Source organism: Macrobrachium nipponense, chromosome 29 (assembly GCF_015104395.2).
Source record: "Macrobrachium nipponense isolate FS-2020 chromosome 29, ASM1510439v2, whole genome shotgun sequence".
Lineage (NCBI taxonomy): Eukaryota > Metazoa > Arthropoda > Malacostraca > Decapoda > Palaemonidae > Macrobrachium > Macrobrachium nipponense.
The window spans coordinates 34,481,598-34,501,597 of NC_061092.1; the positions used below are offsets into that span (position 1 = coordinate 34,481,598).

Genomic DNA, 20,000 nt, shown 5'->3' on the forward strand with positions numbered 1-20,000 from the left:
AAAGATAATTCAATATGATTACACCGGATTTGACGATCCCCTTTGGCACGTTGCTTGCCAGTTTCAGCAACATTGAGAAATTCTTAATAAGGAAAATAGAGAAGACTCTATACAAAATTAATGGAGCTGGATTTGCGATCCCCTTTCAACAAGACTTGTTAAAAGAGGGTCTACTCCCAAGATATTATTATTATTATTATTATTATATTATTATTATTATTATTATTATTATTTATTATTATTATTATTATTATTAAGAAGATGAACCCCATTCATATGGAACAAGCGCACAGGAGCAATTAATTTGAAATTCAAGCTTCCAAAGAATATGGTGATCATTCAAAAGAAACAACAGAAGATAATAATAATAATAGATTTTATTTCATCTCAAGGCCATACACATGGAATATATAAAGTATAGCCTAACTTACACAATGTAGATAAATGAGGTAACATAATAAGAAACGATAAATTGGCAATATCCACAGAGTTGCTGAAGAAGAATTAAATATAGTATTCATAATAATGGTAACAGCAGTAATAATATTGAGAATAGTTAAAAAAACATTAAAAATGATAACAATTAGTGTACAAATTGCGGGAGAGGCAGATGTTGGGCAATAGTTCAGCAATTCTTTCAATATGTAGATGCAGTTGTCGATTGAGTGGTTTGTTTTAAATCCGAACTGGTTGTCAGTGGTTTGTAGAAAGGGGAGGAGTCTCACTAGAAGAAACGACTCGAGTATCTTCGACGCAATCGGGTGATAATTGCCAGAGTTCAGCTGCATCCTTTAGCTTGTTTTTGATTAATGGTATGAAGTCAACTAAGAATAGTAAGTCTGAAAGAAACTGATGAATAATGCACACATTGAATAGGGCAGCTAGCAAAATGTAAATTATCAGATGGCAGAATTTGAAAGCTTCTGCAGAAAGACCATCGCAGCCGAGCGATTTATTATTAGGTAGGTTGTTTATTGCATCGCTGATGTTACCTGGCGTAATATGATCTGCGAAATGAACTTGAATGTTATCAGTAAGGAGGTTATCTACATCCCTTCGGGAGTCTTGATCGTTTATGCAATTCAGGATATTGCTGAAGTGATCGCCCCACATTCTTGCGATAGCCTCGTCACCGACGGCTTCACGTACTCTGTATGATAGCTTTTTAGTTTTGGGATTTAGGAATTGAATGTCTCCAAAGGCGAGGATAATCGCCGGATTTTTAATTGCTAGACACTATATCAGCTGTAAGTTCTGCAGTGCTTAAGAGCAAGTTTGTGCTGCGCTCTCGCCTGTCTCATTAGCAATGCAAAGTGTCCTTCCCTCGGGCTACCATTTTGCCTCCACAGTAAAAACATTTCTCGTGAAAATGTATACAGCAAGAAGAGACCAGTTATTTTAAAAACAGTTATATAAACAAGTGAATAAATAAATGAATAAATAGAAAAGTAATCAGATAACATAACATCCCGAAACATGTCAAGTTACTGGGTTAATTGAACGTCATTTTTAAAACTCTAAGGACAATAGGACGTGTTTATTGGAAGCTCCGATAAACAACAGAAGATGTAAGACGTTGGCATTAATGAAATTGTACACATGAATAACATTAATCACGATTTCTCCCGTAGGAGGGTAGTGCCGGCATTGCACCTCACGCGGTCCACTGTAGGCATTTACTCAAGGTTCTTTGCAGCGTCCCTTAGGCCCCTAGCTGCAGCCTCTTTCATTCCTTTTTACTGCACCTCCGTTCATGTCTCTTTCTGCTTACTTTCCACCCTCTCCTGTTTCACCTTTCAAACCTTTTGTACCGCTAATTTCAGTTTCATCGCTGAATGACCTCATAGGTCCCAGCGGTTGGCCCTTGGCCTAAATTCTAATCGAGTCTATGTTTTCAGGTACAATGTGGTGCCTGTGGTTTATGGTCTTGGGAATTACACGGTTCAGCTGCCTCCTGATTCCTATATTGATGCTCTAGACTTCCCAACTGCCAAGAGTTTGGCTGCTTACCTTCATTATTTGGATCGCAATGACACGGCATACAATGCCTATTTCAGGTAAGGTTTTATGTAAGTGCATAGTAGTGGTTATGATAGTTAGTCGTAGGAATATTTATACGTTATATTGATATCGACAAACATGAAAAGCAAACTTGAGACTTTACGAAACTCAAACTGACTTGCCATTGAAATCCAGATTTATCTGCTACAACCTTATTGGGAATTTACCATCAGCCATTTCAATAACGAAAAGTTGACACTATGTAGTAGATTGTCTCCGGAAGTCAAATTAGGTATTTAATCATTAGGATCAGAATGGACGATTTTGCCCATTGACAGAGTACTTAGGTTAGAATACACAGTGGTTGGTCTTAGGCCTAAATTTGATATACCATTCCATTCCAACACACTTAATCGTTACTTGAGTGGTAATGAAATAAATAAAGTTGAAGTTTTTATAACCCATACACGGTGCGAGTAATATGTGACAGCCCCGGGAATCTGAATATGACATCAGTCGAAATTGGTGCCCATTGAGTGATGGAACTGGCTTTGTAATTTCTGGGGTAGTAGTTTTGATATCTGTATCTGAGATGATTCCTGTTTTACAATGGCCATTAACAGTATTTGAAACTTCAGATACCATCTATAATTATACCTACGTATTTCTATATCAGAGTCTTCACTCTAGATTTTCCTGTATCAAAGTCTTCATTCTGGATATTTCTATATCAAAGTCTTCATTCTGGGTATCAAAGTCTTCATTCGTATTTCTGAATCAAAGTCTTCATTCTAGGCATTTCTGTATCAAAGTTTTCATTCAGGCTTCATTATAGGTACTTTTATATCAGAGCCTTCATTCTAGGCATTTCTGTATCAAACTCTTCATTCTGGGTATTTCTATATCAAAGTCTTCATTCTGGATATTTCTGTAACAAAGTCTTCAACCTAGATATTTTTCATATCAAAGTCTTCATTTTAGGTATTTCTGTATCAAAGGCTTCATTCAGGATATTTCTATATCAAAGTTTTCATTCTGGCTTCATTCTAGGCACTTTCATATCAGAGTCTTCATTCTAGGCATTTCTGTAACAAAGTCTTCATTCTAGGTATTTCTATGTCAAGTATTCATTCTGGGTATTTCTGTTATCAAAGTCTTCTTGGGTATTTGTATATCAAAGTCCTCACTTTAGGTAATTCTATATCAAAGTCATCATTCATTTTGGGTATTTCTATATCGAAGTCTTCATTCTGGGTATTTCTGTATCAAAGTCTTCATTCTGGGTATTTCTATGTCAATGTCTTCATCTAGGAGATTATTATGTAGGAGTTTTTTTTTTTTTCTTAGAAATGTAGAAGAAAAACTCGCTATATAAGGACTATAATTAGCACCCGTTGGGATACCTAGTTTTGATCTATTAATTCTTTTGTCAAATGAATTTAGTTATTGTTAATAAAAGTTTATTATTTTAACAAAGAATTTTAGTGATCGTAATATTGTGATTTTTCTAGCTCACAAATTCATATAGCAGTGTTTTATTACGTATTAGCTTTAGAAAATTATCAAAACTGACGATTTCCGTGGGGTGTGCTAGTGCTGTCAGTGCACCTCCCGCATGATGCTGTAGGCATTGTTCAAGGTTCTCCGTAGCGTCCTTCGGCTCCTAACTGCTACCCCTTTTCTTCCTGTTGCTATACCTAGGCTCATATTCTTCTTCCATCTTACTTTCCACCCTCTCTCAACAATTGTTTCATAGTGTAACTGCGAAGTTCTCCTCCTGTTACACCTTTCAGACCTTTTTGCTCTAATTTCCCCAGGTGTCAGCACCTGGCCTTAGGCCTAAATTTTATATTCCATTCCATTCCAATATTGACGATGGTGTCGCTTAAGACAAAACCCTTTACTGATCCATTTCATTAGCATTCTCTCCCAAGTGTTTGCTCTCCACTGATATATATATATAATACATCTTGCAGACATTTTGCTTCTGTTTGTGAAATTTAATAACAATTTCTGCGATTGCACTCTGTCGGGTTAGCACTGCGCTTTTCGAAAGCATGGAGTGTGATTGTACACTGTCTTACTGGTTAGCACTGCGCTTTTCGAAAGCATGGCGTGTGATTGTACACTGTCTGACTGGTTAGCACTGCGCTTTTCGAAAGCATAGTGTGTGATTGTACACTGTCTTTCTGGTTAGCACTGCGCTTTTCGAAAGCATGGCGTGTGATTGTAAACTGTCTTTCTGGTTAGCACTGCGCTTTTCGAAAGCATGGCATGTGATTGTACACTGTCTTTCTGGTAGCATTGCGTTTTTCGAAAGCATGGCGTGTGATTGTACACGTCGACTGGTTAGACCATTTGCGTTTTCGAAAGCATGCGTGTGATGTGTATTAACACTGTCTGACTCTGGATCTAGCACTGCGCTTTCGGTAAGCATGGCGTGTGATTGTAACACTGTCGTTTCTGGTTAGCACTGCGACTTTTCGGAAAGTGCATGGCATGTTGATGGTACACTGAGTCTTTCTTGGTTAGCAGTGCACTTTCGAAAGGATGGTGTGTGATTGTAAACTGTCTTTCTTGGTTAAGCATTGCACTTTTCGAAAGCATTGCGTGTTGATTGTAACTTCTTCTGGTTGCACGCGCACTTTTCGAAAGATGGCATGTGTTGTACACTGCTCTTTCGGTTAGCATGCACTTTCTCGAAAGCATGGCATTGTGATTGTTACACATGTTCCTTTCTGGTTAGGACTCCGCTTTCCGAAAGCATGGCGTGTGATTGTACACTGTCTTTCTGGGTAGAACTCCGCTTTTTGAAAGCATGGCGTGTGATTGTACACTGTCGTTCTGGTTAGCACTGCACTTTTCAAAAGCATGGCATGTGATTGTACACGGTCTATCTGGTTAGCACTGCGCTTTTCGAAAGCATGGAGGGTGACTGTACACTGTCTTTCTGGTTAGGACTCCGCTTTTCGAAAGCATGGTATGTGACAGTACACTGCCTTTCTGGTAAGCACTGCGCTTTTTCGAAATCATAGGGCCACTCGATTTATTTTTCCCGTTGGTAGTACTGTTCACCAGTTTATTTGCCGTGCTTTAGCCGTAACTGTTTTTAGCCATTTCGTTCATTTCACCATTTCCCTCGTCGGCGTCGTCGTCCGAAATTCCTCTCGTCTCCATGTTTATTTCACTTCATATCACTGTTTGTCGCCTAAAATGATTTAGTACTAATGTTTGTTTGATACTACAAGACCTTACATGAATTTACAAGACCTCATCAGATCTTACAACACCTCAGAAGACCCCACGACTGACACCAAAATTATATGACCTGATTTCGGTCATTTGTGAATTTGGGATATGAAGGAAAAGCATGCATGCGATGTAGTACATGCAATAACAATAATGGAGGAAACGTTTAACACAGATGTATTATTCTTTGCTACACAGGTGTCCTTTACTTGTAATTATTACGTTATCTATGCTAGTGCACTACCGGATGGCAGGTTGGACTGTTACTGACACTCGTGGCAATACACATCTTTATAGTGCCTCAGTGGCATGGTTGGTATGGTGTTGGCGTGCCACCTCGTTGGCTGCAAGTTCGATTCTCGGGCATTCCATTGAGGAGAGAGATATGTGTATTTCTGGTGATAGAAGTTCTATGCAACGTAAAAACACCATGCAAACAAACATTACACGTCTTTGTGTGGCGGCAGATGGGACTGTGGGCCACTGGGCATTCGTCTTGACCCTGTCTGTGCTGTATGGGACCCACTAACGAACAGGATCTGACCGATCGGCAATCTGTTTCAAATGCTCCCTTTACATCACATCGTTATGCCAGAAGCTGATTGGCTATTCTGTCTTGGTAATTCTGGCTCCATAGACACAAGGGACCAATCAGGAAGGGATATGTTTGTTATTCCAGTCAATTATTTCAATGAGGCTTTTTTATTTTTGATCCAGGTGATGCAGTAGTTTGCTTAGATTGAATCTAAGGTTATTTTTAATTTTGTCCTGTAGCACTGTTCTCCAGTCTGGGGGAATCTTGTTCGTGAAATAAATCTGTCTTTTCTATTTTTTGAAAATATTAAATTCAAGCCTTTTTGTCTTTTCTATATGTTTGTTGAGGGAGGTCACATACAATTCTTTATAAGGAGATTCACTGACCAATCGTAATCGCCGAGGTAATAATGACTTTGAGATCTCTTGCTCTTGCAGATTTTGCAGGAATTTTCTTCGCAACCAAGTACTATTTGCTTTAACCAGTGTCCTGGACAAAATCTAAAATAACCCTAGATTCAACCTAAACAAACTAGTGCATCGCCTGGCTCAAATATTAAACTGCCTCATTGAGATAAGTGACTGGAATAACAAACATCAAGATGATTGTGTCATAAACCTTTCAAGTTGAGAACTCAAGCAGAATCTTATGGTTTATCGTATGCCATTAGTGATGAAGTTTCGTGCAAAAGCATCATTTTAGATGTATCCAAACTGGAGAAGATAAACACAAAGATATCACCTTCAATCAATTTAGTTGAAGGCCTTTTTTTCGGATTACTTCAAATACCTAATAGAATAGTGAATTTCCCGAAAAGGTTAATAGCTGCAATTCAAGAAACGAAAAAAGATAAAAGTTTGCATATTACTAAAGCTGAAAAACCGAACTTTTCTGTAGTAATGGATGAAATTAGTGATGTGGAAAAATGGAAAACCTGTCATCTGACTCTAGTATTTACAAAAAGCTATGGAAAGAACCATTAGCTGATGTCATAAAAAGTTTCAATTCTAAAATAAAATCTATACTAAAGGAATTCAGTTCATAAAAGACAGTGACCACGATTGGCACCCTTACATGTACGGGTTAATCAAGACCCATTAAAGAGATTTCCCTATTCGTCCCATTATAATCAGTTCAACCGGTTCTGTTAGCTATAAACTTTCTAAATATCTAGTTAAATTACTATCACCTATCTTGTGTTCTATTTCAAATTCCCATCTAGAAAACTGTTGAATTTCTGCGCTAGACTGTCCCATATTGAGTTATTTACTAAAGTTCCGAATGATGATTTACTTCAATATTTATCGCCACATTTGGACTTGTAAAATCTAGAATTACCTACCAACGTCATTATTAATTTGGTATCCCTTTGTATAAAAAATTGTAAATTCACTTTCAGTGTCATTTTTATGAACAAATATTTGGTATGTATACGGGTAACCCTATTTCGTCACTTTTGTCTAATATTTACTTGGAGTTCTTTGAGTCTAGACTTATTTCAAGAAATTTATTCTCTAAGGTGTTTTGGGTTAGATATGTAGGCGAATGTTTCTGTATTGTAAAAGAAAATGTAAATATTCCTGATTTCTTATATACAATTAATAAAATTCACAATAGTATACCATTTTTGGATGTCTTAGTTATTAAAAATGACACCAATTTTTTTTTAAAGTAAAGGAAACCCACGAATAATTTGTCGTATATCCATTTTTACTCTAATAACCATTCTAAGCAAATTTAGGTGTCAACATATTCCAGTATGTACCTTAGAGCTCTTAGAATTTGTAGTCCTGAACTTTGGAAGTTGAGTTTAAAATTATTGATAAAATAGGAAATTCATTATGTTACCCTCCATATGTTTTTGGAACTTTGTAAAAATAAAGCAAAAAAGACACATTACAATCCAACCTTTGTTAACAAAGAACTTAAGAATATTCACTGTCTACCATTTCATCCTAATTTCATTCCTGCTGTACCCAGATTAAAAACTTGATATTAACTTAGCATTTAAATATAATAATATTTTGAATATTAAGAATAGCCCGTCAAATTCAAACAATATTGTATGCAGTATTCCTTGTAAAGAATGCAATAAAATTTACACAGGGCAAAAATCCTAAGATCTAAAGGGAAGATGCTCTCAGCACAAATATGTCATATCAAGAGGCTTAACGAATAATGGCATTATGGATCATTAGCTTAAGACAGGCGATGCTATGAACTGGGATAATTCCTCGATAATCTGCAGGGTCAAAGATCACCGCAATGGGAATATGTTGGAATCAATTTTTATTGAAGCCACGTCAACAAGGAATTTAAATTTCCTTCCTGGATTGTCCCTTGGTCCTCTCTCCTTGTCTCTTTTGCTTAAAGAACTTACCGCCCAGGTTAACAAACTGTAACCCAGCCCCCTTTCTATTTCTGTATATAAAGGACTGTCAACTTCTAGTATATTCAGTGTGAATTTGAAAATGTAGAATATACTACTAAAGTACTTGTTCCAAGTTCCCGGTTTTTCACTCACCTATCTACCGTGGATTTAAGGATATTCCCAAGCACGTGTTCCTTCGGGCTACATTGGATATATATATGTGCGTGTGTGTGTTCCCGCATAACTCTGAACCGCAATGAGCAATTTCAACCAAACTTTGTATACATAATTATGATTAACCATCTGGAAAAAAATAGTGTTGGGGGAATACATCGCTGATACCAAAGGGGGCAGGGTGTGCGAAGTGGGTGAAATGTGACAAGGCGTGATCCAACCTCCAGCATACTCAGGGCAAATGCAAGATTTTCCCTTCACACTTAAGTAGTAAACATTATATTCCTAACTTTTGATATAGATTAAAACATGCTGAAATCTATGGTCAAATAGAGCCTTGTTTCACCAACAAAAATTAAAATTAATACACAATATTCGATTACAAATAATTTCCTGTACTGTTTGACATGTGCATTATTTATTTTCAAAATTTTCATTCTAGTAAATTAATCATAAATATCCTATCCTAAAATCCCTGTAACTTTAACTCAATGTGAAACACCTTCTTCAGACCATTTTAGGCTCTTCCATAGACCTTTCCTACCTCCCCCATAAGAACAACAGCAGCAACAGCAAAGTGGTTTGTGGGCTTACTCCCACCCTCAAGGTCGCTGAGATAAATGGTGACACTCGATGGCCTAAGTCTAAGTTCATTCCCAATCGGGAGTGGGTTGAGAAGGGAGTGATGGTAAAAGTAACTGAAAATGACAGATATTGTTGCCTAATCCATAGTTTTCGAGGTTCGCATATAGTGACATTCCCAATGCCTTTTAAGTCCAAGTTCAGAAAATAATGAAAAACAACAGATATGAGTGTCTAATCCATAGTTTTCGTGGTTGCTGAGGTGAATAGTGATGCTCCCAATGCCCTTTAAGTCCAAGTTCAGCCCCGATAAGAAATGGTTGGGGGGGTGAGAAGGGGATGGGAGGGGGTGACTGAAATAACAGACTGGAGCATGATTAGTTAGTTAATCAATTTGTGCTTGAAGATGACAGTTCCTTCTCCAAGACTTGGCGGTGGATCATTAGCTTTTAGCAGGGTAAAGTTGTCTTCCCAAGAAATGTTCAATTCTGCTCCAATTTAGAAAAGTGCAAATAAAGAACGGCAGTTGTTAAGAAAGGTTTTAGTCATGATATGTTTAGTTCACTTAGTAATTAGTTTCAGACAAATATATGCCAGTTTTATCTTGTTTGCGTGTGATTTCAAAGTATACAACCAAGAACAGTGATGTGATTTGTATCCAAGATAAGATGATGTGATATATCCAAGGCAAGATGAAGTGTAAACTGAAAGTTGATTCAAGAGGCCCAGAATACGTTGTGCACAGTGCACAGACTACCCGAAAGAGAAAGAAGATACCTTGTGACTTTTGTGATGAGATACGCGACTGTGAACACCGTAGGTCTTTGTTGTAAGGACTTGCTGCTGAGAGACATTTTGTATAATCACGACATATAACAGACCTTGTTGATCATTCAGAAAGCATACAGAAGTTAGTGTCAAGATTTTGCTGATGTACCAGAAACTCGAGGAGGTTTCTTCCAAACCTAATCATCTACTATGTCGAAGGGAACTGGTCATCATCATCTTTCACAGATAGGAAGTAACAGATTCACACTACAGTTTCGTATCCAGAGCTAGCGTTGAAAGAGATGTCTTTCACAGAAATAGCATCTGCAGATCAGTATCCAGAAATCAAGGAAGAAAGTTCAGTATTTTGCCAAGAGACGGAAAGAAATCCTGGAAGAATACTTTTATTATTTGTTTATTTAATTATCTATTTATTTATTCATATATTCATTCATTTTAATATATATATATATATATATATATATATATATATATATATATATATATATATATATATTGTTTTTTGCATTCTTTTCAGTTGGAAAGCTTATCACCTGTTACGCAACTTGGGATATGTATGCAAAACCGTGGTGTGACTTGTGCGCCCGACTTCACGGGGATCATTCTCGAAAAGTCTATGAAGATATAGACAAGTGGTTCATCAGAGACTCGAAATGTTTGAACAATCATACGCCAGAGATATCGAGATTCATCAACGGCCTTCCTTACGTTGACGTCACGGATCCCAAAAATATAGATCCGTCCTCAGTGATGGGATGAACTGAACTTCCGGTCAATGCAAGTAGCATTTTACCTCAATAAGAATGAAAGATTTCTTTATATAAAAACAAGGTTTTCTTTCCTCCGCGTTACCTAACATACACGTATGTATAATTACTTCAGAACTCGGTGATATGCGATTTTATGTATGTATGCACAAGAAATGTATGCACAATGAAGAATGCATAATAAAAACAAAGTTACTTGTACTTTTTCTCAATATCCTTTTGCATTAATCCTTTAATCCACGTCTCCACAGAGCTGGGATGAAGTTGCCATGTCAACCGGCACCAAAACATCTGGTGAGATGTAAATTTCTGTCCTGAAACCGCTCACGTGTCTTTTTTCAATAACGCGCAGTTAGTTTACAGTATTCATTGAAAGTTCTTGTCAAAATGTCACAAGTTAGAACAACGACAGTTAAACAAAGATCACTGGCCTTTTCAAAATCGTTTCAGGTAGCTCATTGCGTATACGTAGGCTAACGTAATGGAATGGACAAGTGTTTTTGTTAACTTTCAGTATATATATATATATTTGTGTGTGTGTGTGTATTTGTATTATAATTTTCCAAACAACTTCGTTACATTTCAGTCTGTATTTACTTTTTTCACTCAGTCTGTGAGCGTCAGATCAGTCCATGAAATAAAAGAAAAAAGAAATAAATAAAGGAAGTTCCATCGGTCATTATTTAGGAGCCGTTAGTTCATCTCATGATGTTTCCAAAACTTAGACTATCCACTCTTCACATATCGACATCGTAAGGTTCTAGTGGCAAAATTTCAACGCATAGCGTAACCTAGGGCTGTGGTTTGAAGTTTACCTCAGGTTTCATATAAAAGTTTTCTTTTGTGTTTTTCCCTTTTAAGAACGTTGACTTTTTGCCATGATATTTACTATAATTGAAAAGTAACCCCTACCATCCAAAACTAGCTGCACATATTACACATACTCCCTCTCGATCTTTTAAGCGTGTTTTGCTGCCCGTAAAAACAATATTTTTTTGTCAGGTGTAGAACTAGGGTAAGATTACCGATTTTAATATCAGGAATGCTCATGGATTGTGAAAAAAATTACACGTGCTCGATGATTGTATGGGTTACAGGTGAAAAAGTACACAGTTGTTAGTTCAAAGAATGTGGGTGCGATTGAGGTGGAAGGAGAAATAGCTGTGAAAGGGATTTACCTGATTTCTAGATCCGCCACTGTGTCCAGGAATGGAAGACAATAAGTAAAAGAATCTCTTTTGGGAGAGTCCGAATCTGTACCCCGGTAGAGACTGGAAAATATAAAGCACTGGCTGTGCCAGATATTATAAATACCAAGGTAGGTGACAGCAAAAAAGAGCGGCTCAGTGGCGCGATCGGAATGGTTTGGCCTGGCACCTCGGTGGACGCGAATCCGACTCTCGAGCATTCCATTGAGGTGTGAGAGATGAGTATTTCTGGTGATAGTTGTTCACTCTCGACGTGGTTCGGAAGTCACGTAAAGCCGTTGGTCCCGTTGCTGAATAACTACTGGTTCCAAGCAACTTGAAAACACCAAACAAACAAACAAACAAAAAAACAAAACTAGCATGGGTATTTAATAGTAAATATGATAGATAATGGCAGGATGCAAGAAGAGGTAAAGAAAATGTGAGATCGTGAGGGTAACAGGGTGTTGCCGAAGCACTGAAAGAGATTGAATGTCTGTGGAAGACTATGTAGGATTGTTTGGAGTTCTTGTTGACCCAGCTCTCATTCACGAAAGTGAAATGTGGATTTTGAATAAGAGCGACAGGAAACAGGCCGAAGCAGCAGTTGGGATTAAGTGTTATTGTAATAGAGATGGTAAGAAGAATTGGAATGTTGGAAAATTTGCCGATGGGTCGAAGTGGTAAAAATACTAGATCGGGTAAATGGATGGATGTAAGCGGTTTGATTGGATGGCAAATATTTTGTATCTGAGGAGGTGATGTAGCCAAGCAAAATGGTGGACAGATGGCATAGAATGACACATTGGAAGGTGTGTGTGGGTTTGTGTCATACTGCAGTTGTTTTCGAAAGTGTGCACATCCCAGCATCAAATACCACAGTGAAATGTTAGCATCTGTGTCGAGTAGAAACTGAAGTCTCTGAAGTTGGGAAGCAACAAATTCACTTCAGTAATGACAATTTCCCGCAAATTAGCATCACCAGGACCAACCCAAGACTGAAGCACTGTAGTACTCTCTTGTTTGGGAGAAACCTTCTTATGATTATTATGAAAGGTAAGTTCATGTTCATTGTACCGTGGCAATTCACTGGCCGGCCACGAAATGGCAGGTACTAGTTCATAGTGGAATTACTGTCGAAACAGGTGTCACCTGAATTAAAGCGGATTTATTTAACTCTCTGGAAACAAAGGAATAAACGCCAGTAGTTTGTGTCTCTCTGAAGAAGGCGGTCGTTGCTGCTGTTTCCCTAGTCACTTTAACTGTTAGAGATCCACAATTCTCCCCATTTCTTTTTCTCGGAAGTGTAAGTCTTCCCATTTCCTTTTATCGAAAGTGTAAGTCTCCCTATTTCCTTTCATCGAAAGTGTAAGTCTCCCTATTTCCTTTTAACGAAAGTGTAAGTCTCCCTATTTCCTTTTAACGAAAGTGTAAGTCTCCCTATTTTACCGTGTTTAGTACTAGCCACTGGGAAGTGAAATATGTATTATAGTGTTTAGTACTATCCCTTGGGAGGTCCAATGCATTTTACCGTGTTTAGCACTATATTAGATTCACATCAACCGTGCATTTCATGTATAGGACAGTCCCTCACGACGCTCTTGATTGGCTGTAGATAAGCCAGTCACAGGGCTGGAAACTCTGCCTCTCTCGAGAATACACATAGGCAGGATGTATGTTTCGCCTCTCCTGAGGGATGCTTTTGAAAGATGAACATACATCCTGCCTATGTGAACTCTTTCCGGCCCTGTGGTTGACTTATCAACAGCATTCGGGAGCGTCGTAAGTGACTGGTCTAGACATCAAATGCTCGGTTGATGTGAATCTACTTTAGCCTGTTGGGGATCAAATGCATTTTTACTATACCTCCCTTCTTGTTCATTATCTTCCATATTACTTTCCATCCTTTCCTAACAATTATTTCATAGTACATCTGCGAGGTTTTCCTCCTGCTACATCTTTAAAATTGTTTTACTGTCAATTTCCTTTTTCATCGGTTGGCCTTTGGCTTAAAGTCTGAATTGTGTTCTACTCTGACTGTTCTATTGATAAGCTTGCACAGCAGCTTAGCAATTAACGGATAGGGTTACCGTTCGGGACGAAGGAGACGACTGAAAGATTTCCATAAGGAAATAGGCTGCTGTTCATTTCCGTATAGGGGGTTGGGTTGGTCATTACCTTCGGTGAATCTTATACTATCGTATGTAAAGGGGCGGAGACAGACCGACGAACCACACTTGTACGATAACCAAGGTCCTTGGATGATAGTATTATGTATGAGTATCCTAGACTTGCAGGCACATCAAATACCGGTCATTTTTCTTGTGTTAACGATGACTGTAAAGTGTAAAGTAACCGAGAAGCAGGTGTCTACGATTACGTGAGAAGTAAGAACATCCTGCTTGTGGTAAGAGATAGGAATGTAATGTACGTACATTTGGTGCCGTTGACGAGGCATAAGTTAGGGGGTCTGGGGGTCTGGGGGTCTGGAGTGAGCGGTAGCCCCCCCCAGCGTGGTTCTCCGGAGAGCAAAACGCTTTGTAACATTTCACAACCATTTTGAGGGTGACTAATATAAAGAAACCTGTAACCTGTCCCTTGTCCCTTGTCAGTTAAGTCTGACCTGCAGAATTAGCTTTTAGCTGAAGTAGTGTGCATGTGTATATATATATATATATATATATATATATATATATATATATATATCCATATCTATCTAGCTATATATATATATAATATACTATATATATATATATATATATATATATATATATATATATATATGTTACGCATAATGTGGATAATTGCCTAATGTGAACATTAGGCAGAAAATTGCCTAATGTGTACATTAAGCAATTTTCTGCTTAATGTACACATAAAGTTTACAATTTGTTAACATTAGGCCAAATATGCCTGTTGTTCAAATTATGCAGCTCAATTTTGCCCGATGTGAATACGACTGCCTAATCTAAACATATATTATGGTTTAGTGTAGAAATGGCAATTAATCCTGCAGACAACCCACGGGAGGTTACAAGAGAATGCAACATGGTTAATGTAGAGGCAGTTTAAAGACTTCCAATTTATTTGAATAAACACAAACATAATTAATGCAATATCAGTAAAAGAGAAATAAGTCAATAGATATCAGGGTTCAGTTGAGTCGAATCAGAAATTTTTCCATGATCTGCTCGGGTGACGGCGTGAGTTGCATTTAAATTTTTTTCTTAGGCAGCTGCATCGTCCTGATGTACATTGAGTAGTACATTGGCACTTTATATATCCTTGCCCACCAGTGGTTCTTCCTGTTGCTGTTCTAAGCGATAGGCAGACATCAGGAACCTCTTCAGACTTTATCAGGGGCTGTTTGATTGCACTTATAGATCAGCTGCTGTAAATTTTGGTCCAAGAATTTCCTCCCGACAACCTACAGTGTATAGTTCATCTTGTTCCCAGACGACCACTAACAGATTTTTAAGATCTGTTGGACCATGATCGACATCCGGGACCCTCAGCGTAGCACACTGACCAAAGGATAATGGCTTAAGCGACAGACCCAAAGTTTCGAACAACATTCGAACAACACTAGTTACAGTGGTTCGTCATTCAATCCACATTAGGCAAAATACCCTCGCCTAATCTGAAAATCCTGCCTAATGTTGACAATAGGCAAGTAATTTGCCTGTTGTCAACATTGCGCAAAACAAATTGCCTAATATGGAGATTAGGCAATTTTTCTGCCTAATGTTCACATTAGGCAATTATCCACATTATGCGTAACATATATATATATATATATATATATATATATATATATATATATATATCCATATCTATCTATCTAGCTACCTATATATATATATATATATATATATATATATATATATATATATATGATAGATAGATATATAGATATATAGATATATAGATATATATATATTATATATATATATATATATATATATATATATATATATATCTATATATATATATATATATATATATATAATATACCTATATGTGTGTATGTGTGTGTGTTTGTGTCTATATTATCATAATTCATCACGCGATTCCTTTACTAAACATCACCGACGAAACAATAACCTTGTCTCAGCAATTAGTTCTCCCTTAACTCACCACCGGTGACGTGGCGCTGTGAATTTCATATATATAAAAATGTTATCATTTCCATTTAGTTCAGCGTTTACGGCGAAGAATTCAGTCAACTTCAATATAATATGAGTTCGCTACAGCGATATGATGAAAACTTCAGTTTAATGATACGACATTTATTTGCCTTAGCATTTCTTCCATCGAATGAAATGTATATTTTCTGTCGTGATTTTGAGTTTTTCGCCATTCTGGCTGTGGGAAATATTCAGGATTCTGTCCGGCTCCCGTAATATATATATATATATATATATATATATATATATATATATATATATATATATATATATATATATATTCCAGTTGACTGCATCCTTCGCTGTAAGCACAGTCCTAAATGGAAATAATAACATTTGCTGTTGGTGTTAGGAAATTCGCTTTTAGAAGCTTCAATTGTAGACTTATAAATTTGAAATTATAGAATGTGGATTCATAGATCAATTTCATTTTCATCAGCGTCGTCAGTCAAATCTTGAAGCAAACTTTTATACACGACCTCACTCTTCCCAGTCATTAAGTACCATCCATGAGCCAATATTGAGCTTCTAATAATCTCTTCAAAATTGCCGCTGTAGTGAACACCAAAATTCTGTCATCCTCTTGCCAAAAATAAATCATCATTTACTGTAAGTTTTTGTTCTGGCGGGATGCTGACTATGGTTCTGATGGACGGTCGCAGTGCCTAATCTATTTCATAGTCTTTCTAATTAAAGCATATTTGGAAGGTAGAAATGGTGCAATATTTTGAGTAGAGACGTCACTTGATTGAATCGTGACAGGGTCGATCTCGTGTTTATTTTGCTTGTATTTTTTCCTCGTGTAAGATTTTTGCTACAACAGCAGCACTTTCCCAAAAAGAGTGATTGTGTTCAACAAGTTTTGTCAGTGAATGCTTTCCATTTACAAGTTTAATAACTGCTCTGCCTTTTCAGTTATCTGATATACGAAATTCACATCCCTTCACCATCAAATATCCACGTACGTTGATTTTTATCTTTTCCTTTTGTGAAAAATTCTTTTCACGAGCTTCATCCATTTCTATGGAGATTTAGAAATGAAATAAATTTCAAAATTATATGGGAGGTTTTGACTATGCTCAAAAGCAAACTAAAGAAAAAGTGCACAGACAGCAATTTGTATACAGTGTATGAAGAGGGAGGAGTTAAGAATGACAACGCTAAGCTACTTAAAGAAAATCAATTATTAACATTAAATATATAATCGTGGTTAAAAGGAAGTTAAATCAAAGTAAGGGTGAGCTATTTAGGTATAAAAAAAATAAAAAAAGAAGAGGCGATTAGTCTTATACTTTTCGAACAAAAACTTATTGTTAACATCCCATTAATTAATACGTGTGTATGAATATCTATATGTCGGGATTCTGGCTGTCGGGCTTGTGTTTGTAGGGATTGTAACTCAGACCCATTCATTATATGTACAGTATATATATAGTATATCTATTTATGTATTTTTATATATATACATACATAATTAATTATATTATATATATATATATATATATATATATATATATATATATATATACTATATATATACTATATATATATATATATATATATATATATATATATATATATATATAATGTATGTATGTATACTATAGTTCTGTTCGAAATCCAACTGACTGAGACGCCGTTATTTTTTTGCCACTAATTGTAATGTTTAGTGGTCAAATTCTTCCAGAAGAGTGCTGTTGCTTTTTTTTTTTTTTTTGTTTTGATAATGCGAAATTTCATAGTTTTTAAAATTCCCACAGTCTCGTGAGCAAAGAAAGGAAGCGCAAGGGTGCCACAAAAAAACAAACTCTGCCAAATGACCGCGTAGGTGGTTAGTGCCGTCAGCGCACCTCATGCGGTGCACTATAGGCATTACTTAAGGTTCTTTGCAGCGTCCTGTCGGCCCCTAACTGCAACCTCTTTCGTTTCTTTGACTGCACATTGGTTAATGTAGTTCCTCGTTGGACAAGTGATTATCGCGCTCGGCTGCCATTCCGGTGGTCCGATGTTCGATTTTCGGATCGGCCAACGCGGAATCAGAAGAATTTAGTTCTGGTGATAGATATTCATTTCTCGATATAATGTGGTTCGGATCCCACAATAAGCTGTAGGCCCCGTTGCTAGGAGACCAATTGGTTCCTAGCCACGTAAAAATATCTAATCCTTGGCCAGCCCTAGGAAAGCTGTTAATCAGCTCAGTGGTCTGATGTTGGTGGTAATGATTAACATTTTGTACAAACCTGGAAATGCATCTTTAAAAGGAAAAAAAAACTGTCAAATCCACAATGTTGGCAACTTTAACCCCATCAGCTTGTTTACGTTTTACTAATCGTTTTGCTTGTCGCAGCTCAAAGATCAACATTATACTTAGCTGCCATTGTCTCCAACTGGGCCTGCTGTAAAAATTTAGGGGAGGAAGGATCAAGAGATGATATTGAATGGAAAAGGGATTTGTTGGCATCATCAAATCTTGACTCAATTTCAGTTAGTAGCCTGTCCATTACTGGAAAATAGAGTGTGTTTTTGTATCCTTCCTGTTCCACATGCTTACACACTTCTCTATGTCCAGTTGTTTCCAAGACAACAGCATCCTTTAGATGCCTCGGTAATTTATGAATTCTTTGCTTGGCGGGTGAAACCTCAATATTGTGTGTCTGGGAAATCGCAACTGCCTTCTCCCAAATGCTATGCCAAGCTTTTTCTGAGCGCTCATTCTTTAATTCCTGCTGGATAGCATTAATCATTTGGGCAGCTGCTGACAGATCCAAAGACGGTGACTGAAGCATATCTGACACAAGCTTCGTTTTGTGTAAAATTTGGGTGAACATCACTAAGCATAATATATATGCAAAATTAATGTTCATTAATAAACATCTTGCAACATGTGCACGCTTACCTGTGTGGCACTGGGATGAAGAAATCTCTTCAAGGGTACTTATGACAGCAGGAAAGGTATCAAGCAGAACCTTACACGATAGATACTGACAAGACCATCTTGTATCACTGAGCCTTTTCAGAGATTTAATTTGCTTATTAGGAAACAATTCCTTTTGCTTTGCAAGATAAATTTCATGTGGTGTGTGTGAGGACATAAATGTATAAATCTCTTCTAGCAAACTAAAGAGTTTAGAGTCTAAACTCTTCAACAGTGTTGCTGTTTACAACTTCTGGTGGCAGTTTATTCCACGTGTCACATATCTTGTATGTAAAGAAGTTCCCACAATGGCATGTGTTGTATCTCTTCAGTTCTAGTTTCCATCCATTATTTCTTGTCTGATTTTCGTTTAATGTAAATAGGTTACTGTCTACTTTTGTTATGCCTTTCAGTATTTTAAATGTTTCTATTAGTTGTCCTCGCAATCGTCGTGTTTCTAAGCCATATATGTTCATGCTCTCTAGTCGTACTCAGTAACCTATTTGCCTGATGGATGGAATTAACTTTGTGGCTCTTGCTTGTCCTCCTTCTAATCTATTGATGTCTTTTCTTAGTGTTGGTGACCAAAACTGTACTGCATATTCAAGAAGGGGTCTAACTATTGATGTGTAGAGCTCCAGCACTGTTTCCTTGTTTCTGTATTTGAACTGCCTCTCTTGGTATCCCGCTAGTTTCTGTGCCTTCTTTTCAGCTTTTATGCTCTGTTTTGTGGATTTTAAGTTGTTGGTAATAATGACACCAAGGTCCTCTTCTTATTCTACACTTATGTCATTCCCTAGCAGCATATAGTTGGCATGAGGGTTGTTTGTTCCTATTTGTAACACTTGTTCCTTACTTGCAGAGGTGATGTTAGGGAGAAGAAAGAGGTAAAGAGACAGGGAGGGTTGGAGAGAGTGAGAGAGAGCTTTTTTATCAGTTGTTGTTATCCTGGGCAGTGCCGGGTTGGCTAACTAATATATATATATATATTATATATATATATATATATATATATATATATATAACCCTGCATAACCCAAATATATATATATATATATATACTATATATATATATATATATATATATACATATGTATATGGCCCCCTTTCACATCTCAAATAAATGATCACCATAGGTTTAGGGGAAATGCAACACTCGTATGAATATTTATTATTATGTATCTGTATTTAAATTTTACTGACTTATATTTATATATTCTTCATGTTTGTAATTCTTTCATGTT

General features: G+C 36.9%; 1 protein-coding gene and 1 pseudogene across 1 annotated transcript in view; both read left to right on the plus strand.

Moving 5' to 3' along the window:
* The window catches only part of LOC135206306 (alpha-(1,3)-fucosyltransferase C-like), a 29,695-nt pseudogene extending 18,975 nt beyond the window's left edge, over positions 1-10,720 (plus strand).
* A 2,153-nt stretch (positions 10,721-12,873) lies between these two features.
* The window catches only part of LOC135205955 (alpha-(1,3)-fucosyltransferase C-like), a 32,423-nt gene continuing 25,296 nt past the window's right edge, over positions 12,874-20,000 (plus strand). Inside the window, exon 1 of the mRNA XM_064237143.1 lies at positions 12,874-12,961. The gene's annotated coding sequence lies outside the window, so the exon portion shown is untranslated. The remainder of the gene's footprint in view (positions 12,962-20,000) is intronic.